This window comes from Lissotriton helveticus, chromosome 2_1 (assembly GCF_964261635.1).
Source record: "Lissotriton helveticus chromosome 2_1, aLisHel1.1, whole genome shotgun sequence".
Taxonomy (NCBI): Eukaryota; Metazoa; Chordata; class Amphibia; order Caudata; family Salamandridae; genus Lissotriton; species Lissotriton helveticus.
In genome coordinates this window covers 425,063,215-425,075,215 of record NC_136059.1, presented here as the reverse complement: position 1 = coordinate 425,075,215, position 12,001 = coordinate 425,063,215, and positions in this window count along the sequence as shown.

Here is a 12,001-nt window from a genome sequence, read left to right as displayed (position 1 = left end):
TTTAAAATGGAGGCGCTCCAAGTAATCTAGGACAAAAAGGGTGCTGATAAGTTCCTTTGTGAGTATGCTGAAGGCAGCTCTTTGAAATGTATGCAGGGCAGGGACCAGCTCTGCCCCTTCCATCCTGGTAGGATAGCCCATCCTGCCAACACCTAGCCCCCCTGTGTCTCAGTGTATCGAAATAAAACACAAAGGTCAACTGCCAACTATTCACAGTCATGCAATCCAGGTCACAGGCTGCAGGCATCAAATGATTAGGACATGAAAATGCCATCTTTCCACCATCAGGAGGTGTTCCATTGAAACTACTCGTCTTTGAGAAAAATGTCTTGAAAGATCTGGATGCCTTAGACAGTAAATGAAAATATACCAGATGGAATATGAATAAACAAGAACAAAAGGCACTAGAAGATTTAAAAAATAATCAAGAAATTATAATAAAGCCAGTCGACAAAGGCAGAGCCATTGTTCTTATATAGAGAGAAAAATATGAAGCTGAAATTTACCGACAACTTGCGAAAGAATATCATTATCCCAAAATCAACCAAGATCTTTCCAAAACCGTTTCAGACAAACTTGTAACACTGATTCAAACTGTGTGGCTGTCTAAACAGGAATAACAATTCCTCCTCAATCAGAACCCAAGGATGCCATTGCTGTACATGCTCCCAAAGATCCACAAAGATGCTGTCAATCCTCCCGGCAGACCGATAATCTCAGGAGTCAGTTCGATCCTTGAGAGACCGGCGAAATTCATTGATACATTTTTGAATCCCTTAGCAAGTTCCACTACTAGCTATATAAAACATTCAATGCAAGCAATCACTATGCTGGAAGGCCAAACCTATGACCATGAGAACAAGCTCCTAGTCCCCCTAGACATTGTGAGCCTTCATACGAACATACCAGAAGAAGTGGGACTAGAAGCCATGTACTACTTCCTGGAGAAAAGAATAAGACCACATACCATTCCGACATCGTACTTGGTGGAAATGGGTAAAATATGCCTCAAGTACAAATTCTTCTAATTCAATGACGAGCCGTATTTGCAGATCAAATGTACTTCAATGGGGTTTCCCATCGCCCCAGAAATGGCCATAATGTTTATGGCACTCTATGAAGAATGCTGGACTTACAACAACAACCCGTTTGATGGGCATATAAAAAACATTGCAGAGGTATATAGATGATATTTTTAAGCTCTGGAGGGGAACATTTAAAAAACGAGAAGAATTCCATACGTGGCTAAACCAGAGGAATCTGAAATATCCAGTTTACTCTAAATTCAAGCAATGAGGAAATCAACTTTCTTGACTTAATGGTCAAACATGACAAAGGGACCATCTTCACTTCCTTATTCACTAAACAAACAGACAGGAAAACTGCTACATTTCTCGAGCTTTCACCAAAGGAGTCTGAAGGACAATCTCCCATTCAGCCAGTTCTTGACAAGAAGATGAAATTGCTCTAAGAAGGAAGAATATTTCTCAAAAGCAAAAATACTCCTGGAAAAGTTGGTTGAACAGCACTATCCCTGAAAAGTGACGAAACGAGTGATGATAAGGGCATGGTATACACCAAGAGAGTCGCTCTTAACATCAAAAGACAAAATAAAAGAAATGCCCCTTGTCTGTGTGACCATTTTTTCTGACTCCACCAATGAAATTAAAAAGATCGTGAAAAGAAACTGGCAAAGCGTCAAAGGGTTGGAAATCTTTAAAGAATTACCAATATTTGCCCTCAAAAAGAACAGAAGCATCGAGGATCATTTGGTGCGGGCAAACACAAAAAAGAAAATAAATCAACCAACATTACAATCTATGCTAGTATTGCCCCAGTCAAAGGTCATCATCGGTGCAGTAACTGTAATTCATGCGGTAGCACTATCGAAGGCAGTGACTTCACCTATGGAAACATCAGACATGACGAATTCACCAACTGCAACATCTCAAACATGGTCTATTGTGTGATTTGTCCTTGCCAGATGGTATATGTTGGAAAAACCACACAGCAAATAAAAGCACGTGTCACACAACAGAGATCCCACATTAAATGCAAAGTACTATCTGCGCCCCTGGTGAAACACTGTATAGAAAGGAATCAGGAGCCACATGAAATGAAATGGACAGTGCTGAAACATGTAAAAAGCCGAATGATAGATATTCTTCTGGCTAACTTTGAAGCAAAATATATTTTGAAATTGGGCACTGCAGACAACGGATTGAATGAACTCTAGGAGATTATGCATTGTTTTGAAAGTTTATCTACGTAATGAACGCGATCGGGAAGAATCCAGGCAAGAATGCAGAAACACGCCATCCATTGCCTTTGCACAATCGATGTCAACGATACAATCATATGCCATTTAATGATTCCGCACAATCTTTGTTTTTGATGATTTGAGGACACAAGCGATCCCATAAGTAACCCTGCAGCTATTGCAACACAAACCAGAAGTCAAGCAAACTAGAGCAGACAGCACGCCATCACGCCATCACGTAGAGAACGCACACACGCGCCCAAAGTAAAAGAGAATGAATCAACGCTAACCACGTGACAAATACGGAAGTTGGAAGGCGTGACCAGATCACCGAAGCAGCCGGACGTGTGCGGCTAAGCGCAAGCACTCAGCACTGGATACCTGCCTCCAGGCTACGACAAAGGTAACAGACTCCCAGTATCAGCAATAAGACATATGAAGATGGGTCGCATGTGGTACCATTATTTAAGCACCATATAATACCACCACACCAGGGCAAAAGTCAATAACACCACCAATGAAGTCCAGAAGTCCTTGCTACAAAATACAATGGCTTTCAACCGCACACCATGCTTACTAATCTTTAAGTAATTCCCCCACTATATTTAATCTTGAAACATAAGCACCGTACGCCCGATCCCGTACACATGACGATAGATGCATCAAGCGCATACTATAATTTATTCAACAAAGGGATCATTGCCTGACAAGACTACTCATTTTTGCCCACAGGGAGCAAGTGCACATAAAAGTGAAATTCGTGCCCTTCTACAGAGAAATAACATTCGGACCCCATTTGAGAGAGTGTTCCGACTCTCATTAGGTATGGTTATCATGTATGGTTGGTATCCACAATTATTTTTTAAATTGCATAACACTATCTAGAGCAAAAGAGTAATTTCCACTTTAACCTCTTAAATCCCAGTGTCCTTCCCCGAAGTTCCCAGTCCTGATGAAGACCTTCCTTGAATCCTCTTGGTTCCCACACGAAGGTCAAAACGTGTGAGTACACCCTTTACTTACCTCTCCACTTCACGAGGTCAAGAACATCGCCATACCAAATTGCAAAAAGACTATGGACTTTTAAGTTTAGCCAACAGATTGTGGTTTAAACTGACATGAAACGTACTAAGGCGCTCTCTGACTTCCTCACTATCTGGACCCCCTATTTAATTAGTATCGAGAATAAGTTGAGAATAATATCCCGATACATGATTACAATGAAGTAGGACCTTTCTGCTTATTATGACACTGTACTTGTAAAGATTTCTTTGTATTTTGTCTCCCATGCACTGTATATAGAGTATTTATTGTATCACAATCATGCACTAATATGTAAAGCAGTATCAGAATGAAAACATATGTGTTCCAAGTTTGAAACTAAAAAATGAAAAAAGAAAAGTACGAAGTAAACTCAAAGTAAATTCGTATTGATGAAATATTAAGTATTGTGTTTTGAGCATTTTCAATGATTCATGTTTGCTTGTTTACCCACGAGTTCAACTTTAAACAAGAACCCTAGTTCATTTGTTGAACAGATAGGAGGTAAAGTTTTGACCTACATATTGAATAGGATTAGCAAATTTATGGTCCAAGAGGCATCATTTCATTTCACTCATCTTACTGAAAGTGTCATTTTTAGGATTGTGACATAAAATCCAACTTTACCATTGAAAAGGATTTTTAATCACAGATCCTTTGATATTTCTACATGCTCTCAATCAAACGTTGGTACTTTTTAAATGTAATAAGGCAACCCACCCTTATCCTATGGGAGTGTTTTACTACCAGGACATGTAAAACTTAAAAACGTGCATCCTACCTCCTAAATAAAATACACCCCGCCCTGTATGCAGTTTAGGGCCCACCTTAGCCATATCTGATATGTATTAAAAAGGCATGTTCAAAATTTCATGTTCGCAAGTTAACATGGCAGTTTCAAACTGCATACAGGCTTTAATTGCAGGCTTGAGGCATGTTTTAAAGGGGTACTTAAGTGGGTGGCACAATAAGTGCTGCATGTCCACTAGTAGCATTTAATGTACAGACCCTGGGCATGGAGTACCACTTTACTTGTGACTTATAGGTAATTAAATGTGCCAATTGGGTGTAAGTCAATGTTACCATGCTTATTAAATTGAGCACAAGCACTTTAGCACTTGTTCGCAGAGTCCTAAAGCCAACAAAAAACAAATGTCAGCAAATGGTATCGGAGAAGACAAAAAGTTTCTGGAACGAACATATCAAAGCTGTCAGGCATAACACAAATTCATTAGGAAAAGTGTAGGAATTAAGACAAGTAGGGCATTTGTTCACTGTATGTTACAGAATTTTGTGTGACATAAATTTGATCAGATTTTTTTACTCATTCTTTAATATGTATAGAGAATTCTGGGTAGGAAGTGTCCCAAGAACCATGCATGCCATACCATCTTGAACTGCTCCTGATGTCTAATTTTGACAAATATCTGGGGCCTGTTCATTTTCTTTGGTGCTAGCCAACCACGGGATCAATACAGCAGTCAACCCACATGGAAAATGCTACACAATTGGATTTCCTTAGGCATAGTTATGATATGTGGAGGGCATTCTGGGTAAGACACCATACTAGGTTAAATGAAAGCCATTCTACTTTAGATTCTTTTGGATCTCTAGTTTTCAGAAAAACTCAGGATTGATATAGTTCCATGGGTGACAGCCTACTCCAAGCTCAAATACTGCATCAATCCCTCATGGACAGTGAGAGAGATGTGAATAATTTTAGGCATAGCTGTGACATTTGCAAGGTGTTCTGGGTAAGAATTATAGTGGGATCCAGGGGCATCGCCAACTGCTGAAGATGGCAGACGTGCTCTGTACCCTTCCCTTGTTTATCCTGCATCATCGGTGCAATCGATTCACCCGATAGCCCACCCACGGCTGGTGACAGCGCCCTGCAGCTGCTACTTCAGATGGCGAGACAGCTTGAGCCCCGATCCATCTGGGATTCTTATGGTCAGAGGTGCGTCCCTGCCTGATGTAGATGCCGGGGGCCTTCCTCCATCTTATCTCCCCGCCCTCGCCCAGTGTGGTGGAACTGCTGCAAGAAGAGGGGGACGGACTGAATGATCGCAAGTCTGGAGCCTCCGAATCCCGCTGTCTAAGTGCACCCCGCATCGGCTGAATTGTGAGGGCTTCCATCCCTGAGATCACTCCCGGGTGCTGGGCAAGATCCCCTTGATGCCTGCTGTGTGAAGGCCAGGGCATGTCCTGTGCCATCACAACTTGGGTGATCGGCCTTGTGTGACGGCCCACTCTCATTTGCCTAAGGGCAGGCTTTGGGGCTGCTGGCCCCCCTTCAACCGGTCTGCTTGCTGAGGAGCCATGTCTGCCCCCCTTGGTCTCTGGGGCCCAGGCACCTGCCTCATTTCCGGAGGTGAGTCTGGCTTTGTGCTGCTGTGGCTCCAGGCCTGTGAGTTTAGGGTGGAGGTCCAGGGGTCATTTGGGCTTAGGCCCTCCTCCCTCTCCAATGATAATGGCGCCAGCTTTGAGCCTCTAGACTAGGGGCGTTGTGGGTGACCTTCGATAGCGCAGCCCACGGCACGCTTTGGTTGCTGGTTGGGAGTGGGGACAGCACAGGGGTTGTGTCGGGCCCAGGCTGTTTCTCTCCACCACACATGGGCAGCAAGTTACTATGTCACCTTGTATGCTCACTGGCACAGCCTATTAGGCCTCTTGGATGTGGGGGTGGCCTGTGGACCAGGTCGGGTCCAGGCTGCCCTCCCCTGTCTTCCCTTCTCAGACTGACTAGTGCCACTGCAGTCGATCGGACCTAGGCCCCAGCACACAAAACGGTGGTGCCTAAAAAAATAGGGGTGCACTCAGCCATATTCCTATGCACTGCTTCACCACTACGTTGCAAGTGTGCCCCAGGGGGTTGTTACGGACCAGTGCTGGTATTTGGCAGGTATTACCCCAGTCTACTGAGAGAGTATCAGACGCACCACTTGAACTTGTCTGGATCTGACCCCCTGCTCATTTCCTAGCTGTATTTTTTCTTGACCGGACACCCTTCCTGCAACCCATAATGTTTCTTCATCACTGCTCTGGTGCTGCCTGTCCTTTGGGTCAGTGAGGGATGGCGGATCACCCACTTCCCTGGCTACCACTGACTATATTTGTGGTTCCCTCTTGCACCTAGACCTTACCATTTGCTGCCATGAATGTCTCTGAATGTTCATCACTCCCCCACCGGATGTGATGGCTGATAAACATTGTAGCAGTGCTATCAAGCCCCTCATGTACCCCCTCAACTCAGTGGCAGATTCATACTGTACGACCCATTACAACCTCCAGGGGCACACACTAGAATCTTTTCCAAGCCCACTGCCCAACAATTAGTCATGGACCGCCTTCGCTCCACTACTCCGCATGCGGCGGCACACCAAGAGTCTGGAGATGTGGCATCTTTGAAGGGGGATGGGCCTCCGGAGCCTCAGCGTTCCCCTCTTTCATCCAAACTTGACTTGGTCCTTGTGACCGCGGAGAAAATTGAAACTGCATTGAACCAGACATGCACCTCGCTGGAGACAAAAATAGATAAAGTGGCTTTAAACTTTATGCTCCTGAAAAGGGAAGAGGTGTGGTGCAGTGGCCTGGGTGGCTGATTCCAGAACACAGGGGCTCACGTTTCAATCCCCGGCGCCTGGTGGCAGGTTAGCCGAGCACCTTGTGACTCTGGGCAATAGCTCACTTAATCTTCCCGACGGCCCCCAGCACCTGGACACCTCTCCTGAGGTAGCTGTGTGCTTTACTGGTATTAATATTATTAAAGTTGATCACTAAAAACTTGCTGATAGTGTCCACGAGACTGAACTTACCCCCACTGACCTGTAACCCAAGTTTTGCAACCACATTGCCACCTTACAAGATTTACTAGACTAGGTGTGCACTTTTGAGGACAAGCTAGATGATGTTGAGGGCTACTCACGCCGCAACAACGTGCTAGTGGTCGACCTCCCAGAGGGCTCGGAGGTCCTGGATCTGGTCGACTGTACCGAGCGCTGGCTGAAGGAGCTGCTTCAACCCGGGGTACTGCCTTCCCAATTTGTGGTAGAGGGTGTGACCAGGGTATTTTGTCGATGTCAGGTTTTTGTGTTGTGCAGGAAGATTGGTGCTCAAGCTAAGTTATGCGTCTGTGTGATAAATTGTGTGTAAGTACGGAGCCATCCGGTCGAGGGAACACACCTTGAAGCCCTGTATGTACGTGAGTCCAGAAACCCACAATTTCAAAGCAGAACACAGTTAGGATGATGGTCAAAAAGCAAGTGATAATTCCAACCCGGCTGGGCCATGTGCTCTGGATGAGGAGTAAGGAGGAGGTGCGGGTGCGTGTCGAGCCTACCCGGTGGCTGGTTCAGATTCACAACCCGGCTTGATGATGCACTCCAGGGGAGCTGGGAGGATGAATGGGTGTCGAAGCACCGTCCGAAAGAAATAGATGGGGGGGCATTCCAGTGTTTGGGTGTGGCCGGCGGATCCTCTACAGGAAGAGATGAGCTGCGGGAACATTGGTGCCGTGCCGCTTGTCGAAACCGGCCTACAACACACGCCCGCCCCTCCTCCTTACTCCTCATCCGGAGCACATGACCCAGCTGGTTTGGAATTATTACCGGCTTTTTGACCATCGTCATAACCACGCCATTTCAGCCCTGAAGAAGTCACGGGATCACTCCCATATGTGACGAAACATATGTCGGCTGGTTGCTCGCACATCTCTGACTGATTAAACATACATGAAACTACTCATCTGGTGTGGATCTAAACTCCTGTTTTGATCATTATATCGTACGGAACAATTTTGACACTCATCACTTGTGCCCTGGACTGTGTTTTGGTGTGCACAGGGTGCCTGCTCATAAGCACTCTCCTGGAGCCAACCTGCGCCCATTTCTGATCCAGCTATTGAATTTCAGGGATAGAGACACAATATTGAGAGAGGTCAGAAAACTACCAGGACTCACTGTCCAGAACACTTCAGTCATGTTTTTCCGGACTACACCACCCAAGTGCAAAAGCGTTGTGGCTCCTTCAGAGCTGTGAAGGGCCAACTTCAGAACCTCAACAAGCGATACTCCACACTGTTTCCAGCCTGCCTGTGGGTGGTTATGGATGGAACCGCCCACTTCTTTGATTCACCCTCAGACGCTTGGGACTGGTTGGAGGAGATGGGCTATACCACTATGTCTAGATCTACTGATGCCCCTCTGGTGCCCCAATGTATCAGATATGGTCATCACAGGGGTAGAGGCTGTGGATCATACCATCGTACCTCATCAATCAACGCTCTGTACCCAGAGCAGATCCTATCTGAGTGCCAAGTAGCGTTCCATGCGGCTGCAACAATTTGCAGCACAAAGTCTCCCTCTGCATCAGTAACGTCAACCATCTTTACCGGCATGGTCTGGGGACTCAGGCTTGCCCTGTCCCCGTCATCACTTCCCACACCTCAGACACCATAGTCTGAACATTGTAAATATACTGCACATCATTGGACAGGCTGACTTCTGTCCTATCATGCTTTGTTTTTCCAGCTCATACTCACCCACCATTTCCACACATTTGGGTACAAGAGGGGTCGGAGTTTGCTCTTCGTTCTGGGCTGGGCCAGGCTTGACTTTGCCCTGTGGCCCAGTTGCGCGGAGAACTAGGCCACAATGTGGGGCCACAATGTATTATTCATGTACAATACTTCTTCCCTTTTCTCATACTTAACTACTGGGGAATAGGCAACAAGTAATAGCACCATGCGCATCCACCCCCGAGAACACAAGCTTGTTTGCGCATTAGTAGCCATGGTTAGGCATCCCTGTTTTGGTCAACTCCCGTTGAGAGTTGGCTCTTATGAGGTTACAAAACACAGAAACAAGTTGTTTAGTATCCCCCTTACATTCTTTGTTTCCCCTAGTGGGGTGTCGCCCTGCTGCCCGCTCCTCTCTCGCATGTTTGCACTGCTGACTGAGCCCAGATGCTACTATTGTCCCCCATTACTCACGTTAATGTTATTACCTGGAACATGAGGGTAATACATTCCCCCTCACGCAGATACTCCATTTACTCCTACTTATAGTGCAGATCTACTGGCATTGCCTTTCTCCAGGAAACCCACCTAACTAATCTTGAGGCAGATTGGCTATGCTGCCACTGACGGGGGCAGGTGTGAATCCCTAACTTTTCCTCCCAGGTGAGGGTCACTTTAATATGGGTAAAGACGGGTGTCCTTTGTGAGATAGAGGAGGTTTAGATACAGAGGGCAGAATATGTGTTCCTTAAGGGTAAACTTTAATGGCTAACCTCTCCTTATTGGTTTGGTTTATGCTCCCAATGTAGATCAGAACTCCTTCCTTTGTAGACTTTCTAGGGTAATAGCCCCCTGGAGCGGCTCGCCCTGGCTTATTGATGGCGACTTCAATTCCGTTCTTGATGTTTCTCTGGATCGCTCTTTCCCACTCCTTACGCATACCTCTGCATCATCCAATGCACAAGATCTGCACACTTGGCTCAATTATTGGTCCCTAATAGACGTATTGGCAACCCCAACATCCGCATATACTCCTTCTACTCATTTGTCCATAGACTCCATGTAACTGGATTGTCTAATAGATTCTTTTTCCCTGCTCCTCTTGATTCAGGAAACCAAATACCCAGGTCGCACATATTGTGACCACAATCCTCACCTTTTCAGGCCTAGCTGAGATGTGGGACCCCCACAGATCCCTACTTGGCGTCTTCAATCGGCAGCACTGGAGGACCAAGGATTCCGCTGGTGTCTGGGCGTAGCAATCTCCTTCTACTTCGTCCTTAACGTCAGCTCCACGGGTTCACCATCACTGAAATGGGAGGCCTTCAAGGTCACAATAAGAGGGCACTACCTTGGCCTTGGAACATCCATAAACAGCTGGATGCCTCACTTTCTTCCATTGAGCGTAAACTCTGGTATGAAACTACCTCTGTTACGCAACCTGAGGCTAATACCTGCTTTGATGAGATTTGTATTGAGCATACTGGACTTTTGGACAGACTGCATTGCCACAATTACCTGGCTCATTCGGCACACATGCATGCTTTGTCTGACAGGGCAGGTAAATTGTTTGACTACCTATGGAGCCAGGAACACCCTCATTGACCAATCCATGCCATATGCGATGACTTGGGCCACATGCATTACACTCAGCTTGAAATTCATATGGCCATGACCAGACACTATTCAACACTTTACAGATTCACTGGCCATAGGGATCAATTGCAGATCAGTACCTTCCTGGGTTCGATAGAACTACCCTCAATATCCCTTGATCAAAACATGGCACTAGACTCCCCCATCACTATTGATGAGGAACGTGAAACTTTAACTACACTGGTGTCTGGGAAGGTGCCAGGCCCTGATGGACTCCCAACTGAGTTTTTTGAAGCACATGCTGATACACTGATCCCACACTTGCATGCCCTTTACACCTCTGCACTAGAAAATTCCCTCTGCCACCCACATTATGCTTATCCAGCTTCGTTTCCTTATTGAAGCTGGGCAAAGACCCCATGACCCTAGGTTCCTACAGATCTTTAGCCATTCTGAACACTGACTATAAAATTCTGGTGAAAATACTTCCTAATCGACTCGTACCCCTCAGCTCTGCCTTGGTCTGTCCGGACCACAACGGCTTGTCCCCGCTCCTAGCACTTCTCTGAACCTTCGTCGCTTTTTTAAGGTTGCGGCATATGCGCCACTAAGGTGGGCACATTCGGGGTGCCTGGTTTTGGATCTTGAGAAGGCCTTTGATTCCCTTGAGTGGGATTATCTTTTTGCAGTGTTATCCAAATTTGGTTTTGAAGCCACTTTCATCGGTATGGTCAAGCTGCTCTATAAATGCCCAACTATTCTCGTACATATGGGTCCTTATATATCTGATGCCATTGCTGTGGGTCATGGGACTAGGCAAGGCTGTCCATTGTCTTCCCTGTTTTCACCTTGGCAATGGAACAACTGGCTGAATGCGTCCACACCGGAGTCGATGTGGGCATACTCCTAGGTTGCGGTATACACAAGATCTCACTGTATGCTGATGGAATTCTGATGTACATGAGAGACGTCCACTCCATTCCATCCTCATTGCCTCATATTCTGTTGTCATTTGCCGGAAAGTCGGGATTGCACGTCAATGCAACAAAGTCCTCTCTGTACGCCTTTTCGGGATCCATTGAGTAACCCTAAGTACACCCTTAACCCGTTTGCCGTGGCCGCGATTCGGCGGCAGTGCGGCACTTCCGCAAAACGGCGGGGCTGCGTCAGCCGTTGGACGTGCGCAGCACTACGAAGGTAGTGCTCGTGACATCCAACGGCCAACGGCAGCAATTAAGGGGTTAATGGGCACCAAGTAATGTGGTGTATCGATTCCTTTTGATATCTAGGCATTCGCATTTATAAACAAGATCCCGACCTCTTTGACGGCAACATAGGTAGAGTGATGACTGCTATCCGTGCCCATCTCACCTTTTCCGGTACCCTTAAGCTATCCGTCACTGGTATGATTGCCCTCAACAAAATGGTGAATCTTCCCAAGCCCCTCTCTTATTTCATGAACCTGCCCCTCTATATCCCCCCTTTTTCTAAGAACTAGAGAGAAGGATCAGAGATTTCATAAGGGGTACCTCTCAACATCGTGTTTCCATTAAAAAACTTTATATACGTACAGACCATGGAGGCCT